This window comes from Monodelphis domestica, chromosome 2, assembly GCF_027887165.1.
Source record: "Monodelphis domestica isolate mMonDom1 chromosome 2, mMonDom1.pri, whole genome shotgun sequence".
NCBI lineage: Eukaryota > Metazoa > Chordata > Mammalia > Didelphimorphia > Didelphidae > Monodelphis > Monodelphis domestica.
The window spans coordinates 251,566,645-251,586,612 of NC_077228.1; positions in this window are offsets into that span (position 1 = coordinate 251,566,645).

Consider the following 19,968-nt stretch of genomic DNA (forward strand, 5'->3'; position numbering starts at 1 on the left):
CCAAAAAGATGGAAGCCTTCTGGGAGGAAAAGTGGGAAATAATGCAAAAGAAATTCACGCATCTACAAAACCAGTTTGACCAAACTGTAAAAGAAAACCAGGCTTTAAAGCAAGAACTAATAAAGCAAAGCCAAAACACCAAGAAATTAGAAGAGAACATAAAATATCTCACCGACAAGGTGATAGATCTGGAAAATAGAGGGAGAAGAGATAATTTAAGAATAATTGGACTCCCAGAAAAGCCAGAAATAAACACCAAACTGGACATGGTGATACAAGATATAATCAAAGAAAATTGCCCAGAGATTCTAGAACAAGGGGGCAATACAGCCACTGACAGAGCTCACAGAACACCTTCTACACTAAACCCCCAAAAGACAACTCCCAGGAATGTAATTGCCAAATTCCAAAGCTATCAAACAAAAGAAAAAATCCTACAAGAAGCCAGAAAAAGACAATTTAGATATAAAGGAATGCCAATCAGGGTCACACAAGACCTTGAAGTTCTACTCTGAATGATCGTAAGGCATGGAACATGATCTTCAGAAAGGCAAGAGAGCTGGGTCTTCAACCAAGAATCAGCTACCCAGCAAAACTGACTATATACTTCCAAGGGAAATTATGGGCATTCAACAAAATAGAAGACTTCCAACTTTTTGCAAAGAAAAGACCAGATCTCTGTGGAAAGTTTGATACGGAAAATCAAAGAGCAAGGAATACCAGAAAACGTAAATATTAAGAAAAGGGGAAAGGAGAAAAATGTTATCTTCTTCCTTTATTCAAACTCTCTTCTATAAGGGCTACATTTATATCAATCTATGTATACTAATATGTGGGGAAAATGTAATGTATAAATAGGGGGTAAAGAAAGACCAAATAGAATAATCTTTCTCACACAAAGATTCACATGGGAAGGGGAGGGGAAGAAAACTCTTATAAGAAGGAGAGGAAGAGAGGGGGTTTTTTACTTAAACCTTAAACTCAGGGAAATCAACTCTGAGAGGGAAAAACATCCAGATCCATTGGGATCTTGAATTCTATCTTACCCAACAAGGGTAGGGAGAAGGGAAAACCAAGGGGGGAGGGGGAGAGGGAGAACAAAAAGGGAGGAAAAGAGAGGGGGCAGGGGGAGGGAACAAAAAGGGAGGAACTAAAAAGGGAAACATCAAGGGAGGGGACAAGGGGGACTGATTCAAAGTAAATCACTGGACTAAAAGGTAGAGCCGAAGAAGAAAAGGTTAGAATTAGGGAAGGCTATCAAAATGCCAGGGAGTCCACAAATGACAATCATAACTTTGAATGTGAATGGGATGAACTCACCCATAAAATGTAGACGAATAGCAGAATGGATTAGAATCCAAAACCCTACCATATGTTGTCTTCAAGAAACACACATGAGGTGGGTTGACACCCACAAGGTCAGAATTAAAGGATGGAGTAAGAACTTCTGGGACTCAACTGATAGAAAGAAGGCAGGAGTGGTAATCATGATATCTGATAAAGCCAAAGCAAAAATAGACCTGATCAAAAGGGATAGGGAAGGTACTTATATTTTGTTAAAAGGGACTCTAGACAATGAGGAAATATCATTAATCAACATGTATGCACCAAATAATATAGCACCCAAATTTCTAATGGAGAAACTAGGAGAATTGAAGGAAGAAATAGACAGTAAAACCATATTAGTGGGAGACTTAAACCAACCATTATCAAATTTAGATAAATCAAATCAAAAAATAAATAAGAAAGAGGTAAAAGAAGTGAATGAAATCTTAGAAAAATTAGAATTAATAGACATATGGAGAAAACTAAATAGGGATAAAAAGGAATACACCTTCTTCTCAGCACCACATGGCACATTCACAAAAATTGACCATACATTAGGTCACAGAAACATAGTACACAAATGCAGAAAAGCAGAAATAATGAATGCAGCCTTCTCAGATCACAAGGCAATAAAAATAATGATTAGTATTGGTACATGGAAAACCAAATCTAAAACCAATTGGAAATTAAACAATATGATACTCTTAAAATCGTTTAGTTAAAGAAGAAATCATAGAAACAATTAATAATTTCATCGAGGAAAATGACAATGGCGAGACATCCTTTCAAACCTTTTGGGATGCAGCCAAAGCAGTAATCAGAGGTAAATTCATATCCCTGAATGCCTATATTACCAAACAAGGGAGAGCAGATATCAATGAATTGGAAATGCAAATGAAAAAACTCGAAAGCGATCAAATTAAAACCCCCCAGCAGAAAACCAAACTAGAAATCCTAAAAATTAAGGGAGAAATTAATAAAATCGAAAGTGATAGAACTATTGATTTAATAAATAAGACAAGAAGCTGGTACTTTGAAAAAACAAACAAAATAGACAAAGTACTGGTCAATCTAATTAAAAAAAGGAAGGAAGAAAAGCAAATTCACAGCATTAAAGATGAAAAGGGGGACAGCACCTCCGATGAAGAGGAAATTAAGGCAATCATTAGAAATTACTTTGCCCAATTATATGGCAATAAATACACCAATTTAGGAGAAATGGATGAATATATACAGAAATACAAACTGTCTAGACTAACAGAAGAGGAAATAGAATTCTTAAATAATCACATATCAGAAAATGAAATCCAACAAACCATCAAAGAACTTCCGAAGAAAAAATCCCCAGGGCCTGATGGATTCACCAGTGAATTCTATCAAACATTCAGAGAACAGTTAATCCCAATACTATACAAACTATTTGACATAATAAGCAAAGAGGGAGTTCTACCAAACTCCTTTTACGACACAAACATGGTACTGATTCCAAAACCAGGCAGGTCAAAAACAGAGAAAGAAAATTATAGACCAATCTCCCTAATGAATATAGATGCAAAAATCTTAAATAGAATACTAGCAAAAAGACTCCAGCAAGTGATCAGAAGGGTCATCCACCATGATCAAGTAGGATTTATACCAGGGATGCAGGGCTGGTTCAACATTAGGAAAACTATCCACATAATTGACCACATCAAGCAAACTAGCAAGAACCACATGATTATCTCAATAGATGCAGAAAAAGTCTTTGATAAAATTCAACACCCATTCCTATTAAAAACACTAGAAAGCATTGGAATAGAAGGGTCATTCCTAAAAATAATAAACAGTATATATCTAAAACCATCAGCTAATATCATCTGCAATGGGGATAAACTAGATGCATTCCCAATAAATCAGGAGTGAAACAAGGATGCCCATTATCACCTCTACTATTTGACATTGTACTAGAAACACTAGCAGTAGCAATTAGAGAAGAAAAAGAAATTGAAGGCATCAAAATAGGCAAGGAGAAGACCAAGTTATCACTCTTTGCGGATGACATGATGGTCTACTTAAAGAATCCTAGAGATTCAACCGAAAAGCTACTTGAAATAATCAACAACTTTAGCAAAGTTGCAGGATACAAAATAAACCCACATAAATCATCAGCCTTTCTATATATCTCCAACACAGCTCAGCAGCAAGAACTAGAAAGAGAAATCCCATTCAAAATCACCGTAGACAAAATAAAATACCTAGGAATCTACCTCCCAATACAAACACAGGAACTATATGAACACAACTACAAAACACTCGCCACACAACTAAAACTAGACTTGAGCAAATGGAAAAACATTAACTGCTCATGGATAGGACGAGCCAATATAATAAAAATGACCATCCTACCCAAACTTATTTATCTATTTAGTGCCATACCCATTGAACTACCAAAATACTTCTTCACTGATTTAGAAAAAACCATAACAAAGTTCATTTGGAAGAACAAAAGATCAAGGTTATCCAGGGAAATAATGAAAAAAAACACATATGATGGGGTCCTTGCAGTCCCTGACCTTAAACTATATTACAAAGCAGCAGTCATCAAAACAATTTGGTACTGGCTAAGAAACAGAAAGGAAGATCAGTGGAATAGACTGGGGGAAAGCAAGCTCAGCAAGACAGTATACGATAAACCCAAAGATCCCAGCTTTTGGGACAAAAATCCACTATTCGATAAAAACTGCTGGGAAAATTGGAAAACAGTGTGGGAGAGACTAGGAATAGATCAACACCTCACACCCTACACCAAGATAAATTCAAAATGGGTGAGTGACTTAAACATAAAGAAGGAAACCATAAGTAAATTGGGTAAACACAGAATAGTATACATGTCAGACCTTTGGGAGGGGAAAGGCTTTAAAACCAAGCAAGACATAGAAAGAATCACAAAATGTAAAATAAATAATTTCAACTACATCAAATTAAAAAGCTTTTGTACAAACAAAACCAATGTAACTAAAATCAGAAGGGAAACAACAAATTGGGAAAAAATCTTCATAGAAACCTCTGACAAAGGTTTAATTACTCATATTTATAAAGAGCTAAATCAATTGTACAAAAAATCAAGACATTCTCCAATTGATAAATGGGCAAGGGACATAGATAGGCAGTTCTCAGATAAAGAAATCAAAACTATTAACAAGCACATGAAGAAGTGTTCTAAATCTCTTATAATCAGAGAGATGCAAATAAAAACAACTCTGAGGTATCACCTCACACCTAGCAGATTGGCTAACATAACAGCAAAGGAAAGTAATGAATGCTGGAGGGGATGTGGCAAAGTAGGGACATTAATTCATTGCTGGTGGAGTTGTGAACTGATCCAACCATTCTGGAGGGCAATTTGGAACTATGCCCAAAGGGCGACAAAAGAATATCTACCCTTTGATCCAGCCATAGCACTGCTGGGTCTGTACCCCAAAGAGATAATGGACAAAAAGACTTGTAAAAAAATATTCATAGCTGCGCTCTTTGTGGTGGCCAAAAACTGGAAAACGAGGGGATGCCCATCAATTGGGGAATGGCTGAACAAATTGTGGTATATGTTGGTGATGGAATACTATTGTGCTAAAAGGAATAATAAAGTGGAGGAGTTCCATGGAGACTGGAACAACCTCCAGGAAGTGATGCAGAGTGAGAGGAGCAGAACCAGGAGGACATTGTACACAGAGACTAATACACTGTGGTATAATTGAACATAATGGACTTCTCCATTAATTGCAGTGTAATGTCCCTGAACAATTTGTAGGAATCTAGGAGAAAAAAACACTATTCATAAGCAAAGGATAAACTATGGGAGTGGAAACACCGAGGAAAAGCAACTGCCTGAATACAGCGGTTGAGGGGACATGACAGAGGAGAGACTCTAAATGAACACTCTAATGCAAATATTATCAACAAAGCAATGGGTTCAAATCAAGAAAACATGTAATGCCCAGTGGATTTACGCATCGGCTATGGGGGGTGGGGGGGAAAGAAAATGATCTATGTCTTTAACGAATAATGCTTGGAAATGATCAAATAAAATATATTAAAAAAAAAAAACCTCTGACAAAGGTTTAATTACTCAAATTTATAAAGAACTAAATCAATTGTACAAAAAATCAAGCCATTCTCCAATTGACAAATGGGCAAGGGACATGAACAGGCAGTTCTCAGCCAAAGAAATCAAAACTATTAATAAGCACATGAAAAAGTGCTCTACATCTTTTATAATCAGAGAGATGCAAATCAAAACAACTCTGAGGTATCACCTCACACCTAGCAGATTGGATAACATGACAGCTATGGAAAGTAATGAATGCTTGAGGGGATGTGGCAAAGTAGGGACACTAATTCATTGCTGTTGGAGTTGTGAAGTGATCCAACCATTCTGGAGGGCAATTTGGAACTATGCCCAAAGGGCGATAAAAAGCTGTCTGCCCTTTGATCCAGCCATAGCACTGCTGGGCTTGTACCCCAAAGAGATAATGGACAAAAAGACTTGTACAAAACTATTCATAGCTGCGCTCTTTGTGGTGGCCAAAAACTGGAAAACAAGGGGATGCCCATCAATTGGGGAATGGCTGAACAAATTGTGGTATGTGTTGGTGCAAATATTATCAACAAAGCAATGGGTTCGAGTCAAGAACACATGTGATAACCAGTGGAATCATGCGTCGGCTATGGGAGAGGGAAAGGCGGGGGCGGGGGGGGGGAGAGGGGAGGAAAAGAAAATGATCTTTGTTTCCAGTGAAAAATCTCTTTGGGATACAGACCTAATAATACTATTGCTATTGCTGGTTCAAAGGGTATACATGTTTTTATAGCTCTTTGGGCATGGTTCCATATTGCTCTTCCAAGTGTTTGGATTATTTCTCAACTCCAATAGTGTTTTAGTGCCCTAATCTTCCCACATCCCCTCCAATATTTATTGTTTTCTTTTTTTCTGTCATATTAACCAATCTGATAAGTGTGAGTTGATTATGTCAGAGTTGGTTTAGTTTACATTTCTTTAATCAAAAGTGATTTAGAGCATTTTTTTCATATGACAATAGATAACTTTTACTTATTTGCCTAAAAACTGCCTGGTCATATCCTTTGACCACTTATCAATCAGAAAATGATATATTCTTATAAATTTAACTCAGCTCTCTATATATTTAAGAAAGAGGATTTTTATCAGAGATTTTGTAAAAAAAAAATTTCCCCACTTTCTGTTTTTCTTTTAATTTTGGTTGCATTGGGCTTTTATGTGCAAAAGCCTTTTAATTTAATATAACCAGAATCATCCATTTTCCATCTCTTAATACTCTCTTTCTCTTGTTTGGTCATAAATTCATCCCTCATTGCTAGATGTGAAAGGTAAAGTATTTCATGCTCCCCTAATTTGCTTATAGTGGTTATCACTCTTTATGTCTAAATCATGTACCCATTTTTACCTTATTTTGGTATACAGTGTGAGATATTGTAAGATACCTAGTTTCTATCATACTGTTTTCCAGTTTTTCTCTTAGTAACTGCTTGTCCCAAAAAACTTTGGTCTTTGGGCTTATCAAACACTAGATTACTATGGTCATTTTCTTCTGTGTATTTTGCTCCTATTCTGTTCCACTGATCTACTACTCTTTCTTTGGCAGTATCAGACTGTTTTGATGATTACTTACGTATAATAGAATTTTATATTTGGTACAACTAGGCCACCTTCATTCACATTTTCCCCCATTAATTCTCTTAATATTCTTGACCTTTTGTTCTTCCAGATGAATTTTACTTTTATTTTTTTCTAGCTCTATAAAATAATTTTTGATAGTCTGGAATGGTATAGCACTGAAGAAGTAAATTAATTTAGGTAAAATTGATATTACACTAGCTCACCCTACCCATGAACAATTAATATTTTCCATATTTTGGTCTCATTTGGGGTTTTCTTGGGAAAACTACAAGAGTAGTTTGCCATTTGCTTCTCCAGCATATTTTACTGATGAGGAAACTAAGGCAAACAGGGTTGAGTTATTTACCCAGGGTCACATTGCTAGTAACTTTCTTAAGCTAGTTTTGAACTCAGGTCTTCCCGTCTCCAGGCCTGGCTCTCTCTCTACCCAGCTGCTTTTAAGCTTACATTTACAATTTAACAATATGACTTTGGATCATTAGTACCCAAGCATGGTACCACAGAAAGAGCACAGAACTTAGGTTCTGAGTTTGAATTCTGACTTTGCTAATTACTACCTGAATGATCTTGAATCTCTTAATCTTTCTGTGCTTCATTATCAGTGGAGCCTTCTCACTCTGGAAGACTAGTCCATATCTGGACTTCTCACAGTAGAAGTACATTCTTACCCACAACCTCTCCCTATAATTACTGTAAAGAAATATTATAAAGAAAATTATTGAAAGATTGGATGCCAGGCTTGGAGCACTAAATAGTGGGTCCAAATATCCAGAATTAAGAAATTAGCAGTAGCCATGATGGTCAAAGATTGACTCTCCCTATAATTTTTTGTCATTTCATTTACTGTAAATAACTATTTGTGACTTGTTTTTATTGTACATTATACTGTTAATAAACTGTATGACCAGTAACTTGGCTACTTATGTAAACCTAGGAAATCAAATGTTTTTAATAGCTTACGAAAAAAGAAGTTTCTCCAGTTTGTTTTCTCAACCTTAAAAAATTCAGTACTCCTGACATAGTTATATTCACAGGTCTTTAACTGGGACAAGGAAAATATAATGAAGAAACACCACACAGAATCACCACCCTGCAAAGATTATATTCCCCAGAGGAGGCTCACACTGACTTTCCCACTAATCTACAGAACTGCGGTGCTTATATAGATTTTTAAAAGTGGGAGGCAGCAGTTTAATTATATAAGTTTACTGAAGGTTGGTGGGAAAGGGATGGCTATAGCCACAAATGCTTGGACAATTGAGGTGTATGTAAAATTTTTTTTAATTATTTTTAGCTAATTCTGGATAGAGTGACTAGAAAGATACTTAAGAATTTATTGTCAAAACCTATTTGTACAAAAATATTTATTGCAGCTCTTTTTGTGATAGCAAAGAATTGGAAATTGTCTAGTTGAGGAATGACTGAACAAGATGAATAGTTACGGGATACTATTGTGCTATAAGAAATGATAAATAGGATGATTTCAGAAGAATCTGGAAAGACATGAACTGATGTAAGGTGAAGTGAGCAGAATCACTTCTGTACACAATGACAATAGTATTTCTTGATTAGCAACTTTGAAAGATCTATTTATTCTCAGCAATGCAGTGATCTAAGATAATCCCAGAGACTCATGATGAAAAATATCATCTGCCCTCTGAGAAAGAACTGATGGAATTTGACTGTAGACTGAAACATACTATATTTTCTTCTCCTCCTTCTAAAAATGAATGTTTTTAAAAGTTTTTACATGTAACGGGAGGAAAATAAAAAATATATTTTTAAAGTTTATTGACTTCTTTAAACTCAGTCCTTGGTGAGGGCAACTAGGTGGCTCAGTGACCTGGAGACATGAAGGCCTGGGTTCAAATATGGCCTCAGGTTCTTTCTAGCAATGTGATCCTGAACAAGTCCCCTAACCTTAATTACCTAGCTTTTCTGCCTTGGAACTGATATCTAGTATCAATTCTAAGGCAGAAGATAGAGGTTTAACTAAATAAATAGAAGAATGAATGAATAAATAAGCCCAGTCCTTGAGGGAAAAGGCAAATATGATTCATAGTTAATTCAATCTTTGTTGTTTGCTTCTGTCTAGAGATTCTTTGAAAATAATATCAGTTTAATAAATTGGGATAATGATTCAGTTAATTAATGAGAAATATCATAATCATTGAGGAAATATCCAATCATATCTTTTGATTGAACATAGGATGAAAAAAGTAAGAAGGCAAGAAGTTCACTGCAGAGTGAAGGTTTATTGTAATTGTCAACTAATAAACCATAATCTAATAATACCATCTTTCCAAGAGGCTCCATAGAAGTTACACTTTAGAAGATGAGAGATTTTATCTTCTGAACTATTCCATTCAGAAATTAAGGTCAAAATAAATCATTGACTAAAACATTTTTTGGCTTAATAACCAATTATAATTAGGTCAAGGAGGTTTTAACTATCTCCATGATTTCATCAAAAGAGTAAAAGAGTAGTCTACTGAGTAGAAATTCTGGAGGAATCACAATAGATAGAGTTCTGGGCCTGAAATCAGAAAGATCTGAGTTAAATCAGCCTCAGATAGTTATTAGCTGTCACTTAACCTCTGTGTGCCTCAGTTTTCTCAACTGTAAAAACTGGGAACAATAATAGCACCTACCTTGCAGGGTTGTTGAGAATCAAATTAGATAATTATTTGTAAAGCACTTAGCCCAACAAAACTATTTCTAAGATTCCAAGAGACCCATTTATTGTGGGTGGAATGTCAAGTTCTGAAGGCTGCAAATATATTAATATTCTTTACCAAGCTTTAATTTATTTCTGACATTAGAAATCTTAAGCCTTTCCTCTGAGGTATATTGTAAGATTGACTACCACAACAGCCCTAAACAGACTTTTTTACATTAATGTTTTTTTAATCAAAAGATGACATCATGAGAGACTATTGCTATAGAGATAGTCTGCTTGGTTACCACAATACCAAGCAGAGTTATGTACTTCTTGGGGAAAGCAAAGAATACACTCCAACCATGCTATTTGCTCAGTATCTAAACCATATCACAAGTTAGACAAGTGGGAATCACAATGACTTTCTGAAATGGAATAGGAAGACTTATATAAGTTCAGCAATACTCGAGCAATTTCAAGAGCTTCGGTCATCTCCTCAGCTAAAGATGAACTATTCTAGGGAGTAATTTGGAACTATGCTCAAAAACCACATACCCTTTGGACCATCAATAGTTTATTTATGAGTTCTACACGCCAAGGAGATCAGAGAAAAGGAGAAAAAGGCCCATATGTACAAAAATACTTACAGGGACACTCTTTGTGGTGGCAAAGATTAGAAAATGAAGGGATATCTATCACTTGGGGACTAACTAAATAAATTGTGGTAAATGATGTGATGGAATAATTATTGTGCTATAAGGAATGATGAAGGGGACTGTTTCAGAAAAACCTGGGAAAACTTAGATAGGTTGACGTAAAGTGAACAGAACTATAAGAACATTGTACATAATAAAAATATTCTAAAGATAATCAACTGGGAAAGAATTAGTAACTGATCAATATAATAAATCACAACAATTCAAAGGGATTCATGATGGGAAATGTTATATGCCATCAGAAAGAGAACTGATAAAGTACAGATTGAAGCATATTTTTTCCACTTTATTTTTCTTTACTTCCCCCAACATACAACATGGCTAATGTGTGTGGGAAATATGACATGCATGAATTCATATGTATAGTGGGTATCATAATTCTTGCCTTCTCAGTGGGTGAAGGAGGGAGTTCAAAGAGGGAGAATTCAGAACTGAAAAAAAAAAGATTAGTCCTTCCTCTGACCTAAGTTTCCTCATGTGTAAAATGAACAAGGTTACAAGGTCTGAGGTCTGATCCCATTCACTTATACATCATCCAACCTCACCTTCACAGCAATCCAGGTGGTTTGTTCTAATATATATTTAAGAGGTGGTACAGGATAGAGTGCTGGACTTGGAATTAGGAGAACTTGGGGTCAGATCCTGTCTGTGACAAGCTGTGTGACTAGGCAAGTCACAACCTCTCAGCCTCATTTTCCTTATCTGTAAAATGGATAGCAACACCTACCTCCCAAGGATGTTATGAGGATAAAATGAGATAACATTTTTAAAGCATTTTGCAAGTCTTAAAGCACCCTATACATACAATTTGTTACTTCTCATTAATAAGCTTAAAATCATTAGGAAATTTAGATTTAATCTAGATTTAATCTAGAGAATCTAGAGAAAATTGAATGGGGATAAAAAACTTTACCTTCTTTTCAGTAGAACATGGCATATACACAAAAACTGACTAGATAATAGGGCATAAAAATTTCACAACTAAATGCAGAAAGGTAGTATCAATAAATATATTTTTCAGATCATAATGTAATAAAAATTATAATCAATAAAGGTTCCAGGAAAGGCAAATTAAAAATTAATTGGAAACTAAACAATCTAATTCTTCAAAACTCATGAGTCAAAGAACAAATCATAGAAACAATTACTGATTTCATTAAAGAGAATGAAAATGAGAAAACAACACTCCAAAATTTAAGGGATATAGCCAAAACAGTATTGAGGGGGAAATTTATGTCCCTAAATGCTTATATCAACAAAATAGAGAAAAGCAGCTCAATGAATTGGGGGTACAACTAAAAAAACTAGGAAAAGAATAAATTTAAAATCCCCAATTGAAGAATAAATTGGAAATCTGGAAAATCAAAGGAGAAATTAATAAAATTGAAAGGAAAATAATTATTGAAGTAATAAATAAAACTAGGAATTGGTTCTGTGAAAAAAGAATATTAAATAAAATAGATAGAGCATTGGTTATTTGATTTAAAAAAGGAAAGAAGATAATCAAATTACCAGTATCAAAAATGAAAGCAGAAAATTTACCTCCAAAGAAGAGGAAATTAAAGCAATCATTAGGAACTATTTTGCCCAACTATATTACAACAAACTTGACAACGTAGGGGAAATGGATGAATATTTACAAAAACATAAATTGCCTAGATTAATAAAAGAGGAAATAGAATACTTAATTCCATCTCAGAAAAAGAAATCAAACAAGCTGTCAAGGAACTCCCCAGGAAATAAATACCCAGAGCCATATGGATTCAAAAGTGAATCCTATCAAATATTTAAAAAACATATAATCCCAATATTATATAAACTATTGGGCAAAATAAACAAAGAAGGAATCCTATAAAATTCTTTTTATGACACAAATATGGTGCTGATACCTAACCCAGGAATACCAAAAACAGAGGAAGAAAATTACAGATTCAATTTCCTTATTGGCATAAAAATCTTAAATAAAGTACTAGCAAAGAGACTAGAGCAAATTATCACAAGGATTATTCCCTATGACCAGATGGGATTTATACAAGGAATCCAAGGATGATTTCATATTAGGGAAACTATTAGCATAATTGACCATATCAATAACCAAACTAATAAACCAGATTATCTCAATAGATGCAGAAAAGGTCTTCAACAAAACACAACACCCATTCCAAATAAAAACACCAGAAAGCATACAAATAAAAGGTACCTTCCTCAAAATAATTAGTCTTTATTTAAAATCATCAGCAAATATCATCTGCAATGTGGATGATTAGAAACCCTTCTAAGAAGGGATTGAAACAAGGATGCCCATCATCACCACTAATATTTAATGTTGTACTTGAAATTTTAGCTTTAGGAATAAGAGAAGAAAAAGAAAGAAGTTTAAGTAGGCAAAGAGGAAATTAAACTATCACTTTGCAGATAATATGATGGTATACTTGGAAGATCCTGGAGAACCAAGTAAAAAACTAGTTGAAATAATTAATAACTTTAGTAAAGTTCCAGGACACAAAATAAACCTACATAAATCATTAGCTCAGAAACCAATAACCAAAGGCAACATTGCAAAAAAAAAAAAAAGAGCAGAATTAATGCCAACAACATGCTTAATGGATATGGAAATATTCAATCTTCTTTATTATCATAGTTCTCAGATTTCTAAGGGAAAAAATAATGAAAATTCCTAAAGATAATTCTTTGGGGAAAAGGGAATTAATTTCCCCCCCTTCTGTAATGAATTTTAACACAGAAAAGGTAGTTTTTATAAATCCTAGGATTCATAATAAAATTAAGTAATATCTCTGATTAACTGCTTTCTGCTAAACTAAACATTTAAACATGTGTGCATATTTCTAAGATAATAAAAAAGTGGGTTGGGTCTGTCATCTCTAACAATATGCCTGGCATATTATTAATGAATTCTAATATAAACACTGTTCAATTGAATATTGCATAGCCATTATGAAAGGTCTTTCTATTGTTGTTCAATTATTTCAGTCATGTCCTGCTCTTGGTGTCCCCCTTTGGAGTTTTTTTGGCAAAGATGCAGGAGTAGTTTCCTATTTCCTTCTCTATCTCATCTTACAGAAACTGAGGCAAACAGAGTTAATTTACTTGCTAAGGGTCACACAGCTAGTAAGTTTGAACTTGGGAAGATTAGTCTTCCTGACTCTATCCACTGTACCATCTATCTTTCTAGCTCTCACCAGTACTCCCAAATAAAATGGCAATCTTTTTAATATGATATGCAGCCAAGCTTGCTCTATGGAGGGAAGAACAAATTCTTCTCAGTTATGAGGAATACTTTGTTCTTTGTGGTTCCAAGGAAACAAAGAATATGATGAACATACTGATAAGATCCACGTCATTGAAAACTAAAACAATAAACATTAAGTGATTACTAAAAGTAGAACACTTGTGTTCTACTTAGTCATAGAGAAAAAGTTACATAAAACAAAATTCCTGTCCCCCCTAAGAGGGAAATAAGGCACAGCTATATTTAAGCACTACAGGATACTGTTGAACAAGATCAAGGATTCTCTTGCTTCAGGAGCTGGCCAACTTGCTAAAGCTGATGCATGAATAATTGAGTCCTCCAGCTCAAACTAATAGTTTATGCATGAGGTCACTCTATTCCCCCAGCTGGGCAAGGCTTTCATCTTTCCACTTGAGTCTTGGCAGCATGTGAAAAGGAACTAGTCACTCAAAGTTGCTCAGACTAGAAGCAGCTGTTCTTTCCAGCTTGAAGGCTTTTTGACTTGGATTTTTTAGGGGACATTTCTCCAGTACCTTTACAAGGCTTATGTGTACTTCACAAGACTTTTGGAAAAGAAAGTTGACACTCTGACCCATCTCAGCTTGTGGTCAAGCAAAAATATTTGCCTTCTACCTTTGAAAGGAATAGTCTCTTTCTTTTAAACTATGAATACAAGAACCAGACCAAAATTAGTATTCATGGTCATCAAGATTTTATAAGCATTTTAGATAATACAGAATAATGAATGCAAAAACAGAAATAAAAGCTGTTTCTCTACCTCTAACTCCTATTCTATTTGTTTTAATCATTGCTTAAAGTATAGGAAAGGAATAAAAAGTTTAAAAATTCTTTGCTGGCAACAGAAAAAGCTTCTCCTCCCTGAGAAGATAGAGAAAGGATAGGAAGAAATTATCACTACCTCTGATCATAGGTCTCCACTTCCCCTGGCCCGTGTCTAGGTAAACATCACATCTTTACGGTCATTTCATTAGTTCACAATCCCCTGAAGTCCATCAAAGTCAAAAACAGATATAAGCCTACAACTCAGAGTTCTAAGAAATTTCTACCAGTCGGTAGGTACCTGGACCACAAAAGGCTTTGGTTTTGTGATAAAAGGATGAAAGGTTTGCAAAAACTGAGAGATGCAAACCTCAGAGGATGATTGACAGGAGCATGTGACTTAGGGTCACATGGGAGCCTGGGCCTTGGGATCTGGCAAAATTCTATGCCCAACAGTTGCTTCAACACAGTCTTCTTTCCTTATTCTAACAATGGAGATACTTGGTCTAACAGAATCAGGAATGTCTTGAGAACTTTACATTGCTCCATCCTACTTAATCCCTCCCCATCAGCATGGGGGAATCCCAGAAAACTGCCTAAGCACCTTTATGAAGGTGAGAAGGAGGGGGGGGGGTGAGGGCCTTGGAATCAAAGAGTGAAACCTTTGATTTTCCAGACCCTGATATTTTAATGCCAGTAATCCCTATGCATCTCCCACCCCCCCTCCACAAGAAAATTCCCGCTACTACTATAGTACTTGAGTGAAGTAGGGCTGATATAGGGGTTGGGCCTTCTATTGCAGAAGGGAGTCATGGATGGAGGCCAAATTGGGCGGATTTCCCAGTTGCAGCAATAATTAGGCCTAGGAGTGCAATATAGTCTATGTTAGTGGAGAAGATATTTTGTAGTTCTCAGGAATTATTATTTAGTATTAGTCATGTTATTGTCAGTATAAAGCCAATGTCTCCAATTCGGTTGTAGATAATTGCTTGTAAGGCTGCGGTGTTAGCATCTGTGCGTCCGTACCATCACCCAATTAGTAGAAAGGACATAATTCCAACACCCTCTCATCCAATGAACAGTTGAAATAAGTTGTTAGCTGAGACCAAGATAATTATTGTTAGGAGAAAGGATACTAAATATTTAAAGAATTTATGGATAAAAACATCTGAGTGTATATACCATAAGGAAAATTCTAGGATAGATCAAGTTACATATAGGGCAATTGGGATGAAAATGATTGAGAAGAAGTCTAGTTTGAAGCTTATTGAAATGTTAAATGTAGTAATTGAAAATCAATGCCAATTTGTAATAACAGATTCTTGGCCATATAATATAAAGATAATTATGGGTGGTAGGCTTGTTATAAAAGCTATTATAATTATATTTTTACAATAGGTTGGAAAATAAGCTGTTTTGTGGGGTATTAGTATATTATATAGTAGAGGTAATATTAGTATGTTGATAGATAGTAGGATTATTGAGTTTAAAGTAAAATTAATTACTTTCATTTGGAGTTGCACCAAAGTTTTTGGTTCCTAAGACCAACGGATAGCTTTTATCCTTTAAAAGTAAGAAAGCCATACTATTAGGTATGGGATACAAGAGTTAGCAGTTCTTGAGTCTTTCTCAGCATATAAGAAGGTTTAAACTTCTATATTTAGATTCACAATCTAATGTTTTTGTTAAACTATATTTGCAAAATGTGATACCTAAAATATATTTTGGATTTAATGAGATAATTAGGAGTGGGAGTATATGGAGAATTATCAGTATATGTTCGCGTGTTATTGTAGGATGTAGTGGAACCTCATGTCACTTTAAAGGTGGGAAAAGTAAGGAACCTCATGTCACTTTAAAGGTGGGAAAATCATATTATGATTGTCTTTTGGACACTGAGGCATCTAGGTCAGTTTTGGTAAGCAAACCAGATGCAAAATGTGACTCTATTGGCTCTCTAAATGTAGTAGGTATATCAGGAAAACCTTTAAAGGTCCCAAAACTTTCTCCTCGCATGGTATGCGTGGGACGCCTAACTGTTGAACATTCTTTTCTTTTAATGCCTGAATCCCCCACAAACTTGCTGGGGAGGGATTTACTATGAAAACTACAAGCCACAATAATTTGCACCCCAGATGACTCCTTATCATTGGAAGTACCTGAGGAATCCTTAAAATTACTCCCTGTACTCTCAGAGAGCCAGGAGGCAAAAGAGCCTTCCACCTTTACAATACCTACAGATATACCGGAGTCTCTTTGGGCCACATCTTCTGATGTAGGCATACTTAAATCAGCTATTCCTGTGCAGATTAAAACTAAATCTAGCCCACCTCCTTCCATTCCTCAGTATCCCCTCTCAAAAGAGGCAGTTGAGGGTATTACCCCAGTAATAAACTCATTAATTGATCAGGGAATAATAATCCCTTGTAAATCTGAATACAACACTCCCATCCTGCCCATTAAAAAACCAAAAAGGGGGCCCAATAGTAAGCACCTCTATAGATTTGTACAGGATCTGAGGGCTGTTAACAATTACATTATAAATAGACACTCCGTGGTTTCCAACATAAATACTATCATTTCCTCTATTCCTGGCACAGCTACATACTTTACAGTAGTGGACTTATGTTCAGCCTTCTTTTCCATTCCCATACATGAGAACTCCAGGTATATCTTTGCTTTCACCTGGAAGGGCTACAAGAATACATGGAGTCGTCTGCCACAGGATTACGTAGAAAGCCTGAGTTGATTTGCACAAATTTTGAGCCAAGACACAGATAATATAACATTTAAAAACAGCAAATTAATCAAGCATGTAGATGACCTACTCTTGGCTTCAAGAGACGCAGAAGCATGTCAGGAAGATAGCAAAAAAAAAATTTCAGAAGTTTATTGAGAGAATTTTTTAGACTCCCGTGTGGTCAGCCACACTGTGACAAGGATATCACTTTAAAAGACTGATATATATTAATTTAAGGTCGCCAAGGAATTCAGCTATGTAATTCCTAAATGAAAACTCAAGTCAGCAGTCAACCTTTTATGGAGTTTAATTACAAACAGGAGGAAGAAAGGTATTAGAGATAGAGAGAGGGAGAGAGAGAGAGAGAGAGAGAGAGAGAGAGAGAGAGAGAGAGAGAGAGAGAGAGAGAGAGAGAGAGAGAGAGAGAAAGAAAGGGGAGAGAAGGGAATAGGGCTTAAATACCCCCCCCTGTTTAGGCTGGGCCAAAAGGCCCAAGCCCTTAGATAGCTGAGGCAAAGAAAAGAGATCAGTCCCTATCACTCACATGACCAAAATGGACAAACAGTCTCAGGGGCCTCCACCTCCAGCTTCCTTCAGAGCAAACTTCTCAAAGCACCACCTCTCAGACCAAAAACCTCTCCAACCAACCGCCTCTCAGTCCTCAGACCCCTCTATCTTTAAGGAAACCATCCTAGTTCCCTCCCCTCAGTTCTCACATCTACCAATCACTGTCCTTGCCTTCCCTGTGCTAATGGTGGCTCTAGCTTAACCCAGGACCGCCCAGAGGTCTGTGGCTTTGCACATGTCTGTTGAAGGTCATATTCTCAAATAATTAAATCTTGATCCTTTGCTGCAGCCCTTCCTAAATCCTGTTAGGACTGAGTGGGGTGGAAATTGTATTTTCCAAGACCTGGTTCTGTCATTCCAAGTATCTCTATTGTATCAATTCTAAAATCAATCATGACTCAAAGAACTTCCTGTTCTATGCTTAAGCATAGGTCAAAGCCCTTTCCATTGTTCAGCAAAAGGTTTCTGTCCTAAAGTAATCTTAAGAAGGGAGGAGGAGGAACCTCCCATGCCAATGGGGTTCACATTCCAATAGAGTTCCCACTATAAATAGGAAATTTTTCAAGTATGAAATTTCCCAATGGTGAAATTTCCAACATTTATAAGTCTAAGAAATTTTAAGGTTTACAGATGTGAGAGAGGCTAGAATTTGTGGATATAATCTGCAAAGGGACAGATTTCAGCTCAAGTTAAAGAGTTGTGGAGAGGCAGCTTGGCTTAGAGCAGACTGGCCCCTTGATAGATGCAAGCTGAGTAACTATGAACAAGTCTCTTAAACTGTCCCCTCTATGATTGAATAGGCAGTTTTGCCTGTATTAATAATACCTGTATTGAATTAATTATTATCGAAATATTAAATTAATAAATTAAGTATTTTATTATTATTAAATTAAATAATTACTAAAATTAATAATACCTGTATTAAAAATACAAATTTGCCCTAGTGTTGCTTCTCTAGAAATTTCAGGATATCTCCCTGTTTTGATTGAACTCAGTTAGCTCACTCATATCTTCACTCTGTATTGTCTGGTATATATTCTCCAATGTATATTGTCTCTGATTTCTGTTTTGCTGTGATTCAGATAAATGAATTTTCTTGGCTAATTATTGTGTTCATTATTGAACTAGCGGGAAAGGGTTCAAGTTTAAGGTTCCTCTTCCTATGAATAATGACAAGGTGGTCAGAAATTTGACTGAATCTAGTCATATCCAGCAGGCCAATAAATATTTAAGAGAGCAGATAGATGTAATTTGAGTATAATACCCCCTCCCTCTGAGAAGAACTTTCAACTGTCCCTCTTGGCAGGAATTAGTCTCCCTTGGAAAAGAATAAAGGCAGAAGAGTCTCTAGATGACTATTCTGCCACCCTTTGAGTCACACAATAACATCCCCATGGGAATAGCACCTCACCACAGATGGCTCTCCATAGTTAAATCTGTATCTTGTAGTTTACGCTTGTCTGGGCATGCCTGAGCAACGAAACTTGGAGAAATCCTCCAGGGGTCTTTGAAGAATGTCTATATTGCCTAGCATGTAGGTCTTTGATTGGTTTCCTATTAAAACTGGAGAGACTGAGCTATTCACTCCTTCCTGCTATGCATTCACAACACAAGCCAACAAAAACTGAACCAGTGCAATGGAAAGGACTTCTTTCTCCTGTTCTACCCCCTTTACCTTGACTCTAAGAAATGGGCCTGGGTTGTGAAAGTGCTTGTGTAACTTTTTTGTGCAACTTGCTGTATTGTAATCAATTACCTGGTAACATTTTGCCCTTTTCTCTGAATATGACAAAAAGCCCTATGGGTCTGTTGACCTTCATTTTACATGCCTTCATTTATCTCCCAACTTTGTGTGTCTTTATTTTCTTGTCTATCTTGAATGATTTTTTTCTCAAAGACTTTCTAAAATTGTTTTGCCCTTTGTACATCTTTGTAAGAAACTTCTGCTTTCTCCCCAAGAGATTAAGAAATAAATAAAATTACTTTAAGTCTCTAAAGCAGAGTGATAACTAATATCAGGCTAGATAGTAATAGCAGAGAAACTAAATGAAATATTAGCTTCAATAAGATAACAAGATACAAAATGCATACACAAAATCATGTGTTTCAGAGATAAAGTCCTAAAAAGAAAAATTATGAGCCAAGCCTGGAGATGGGAGGTGATAGATTGGGTTCAAATCTGACCCACCTACTTCTTAGCTGTATGATCCTGAGCAAGTCACATAACCCCACTTGCCC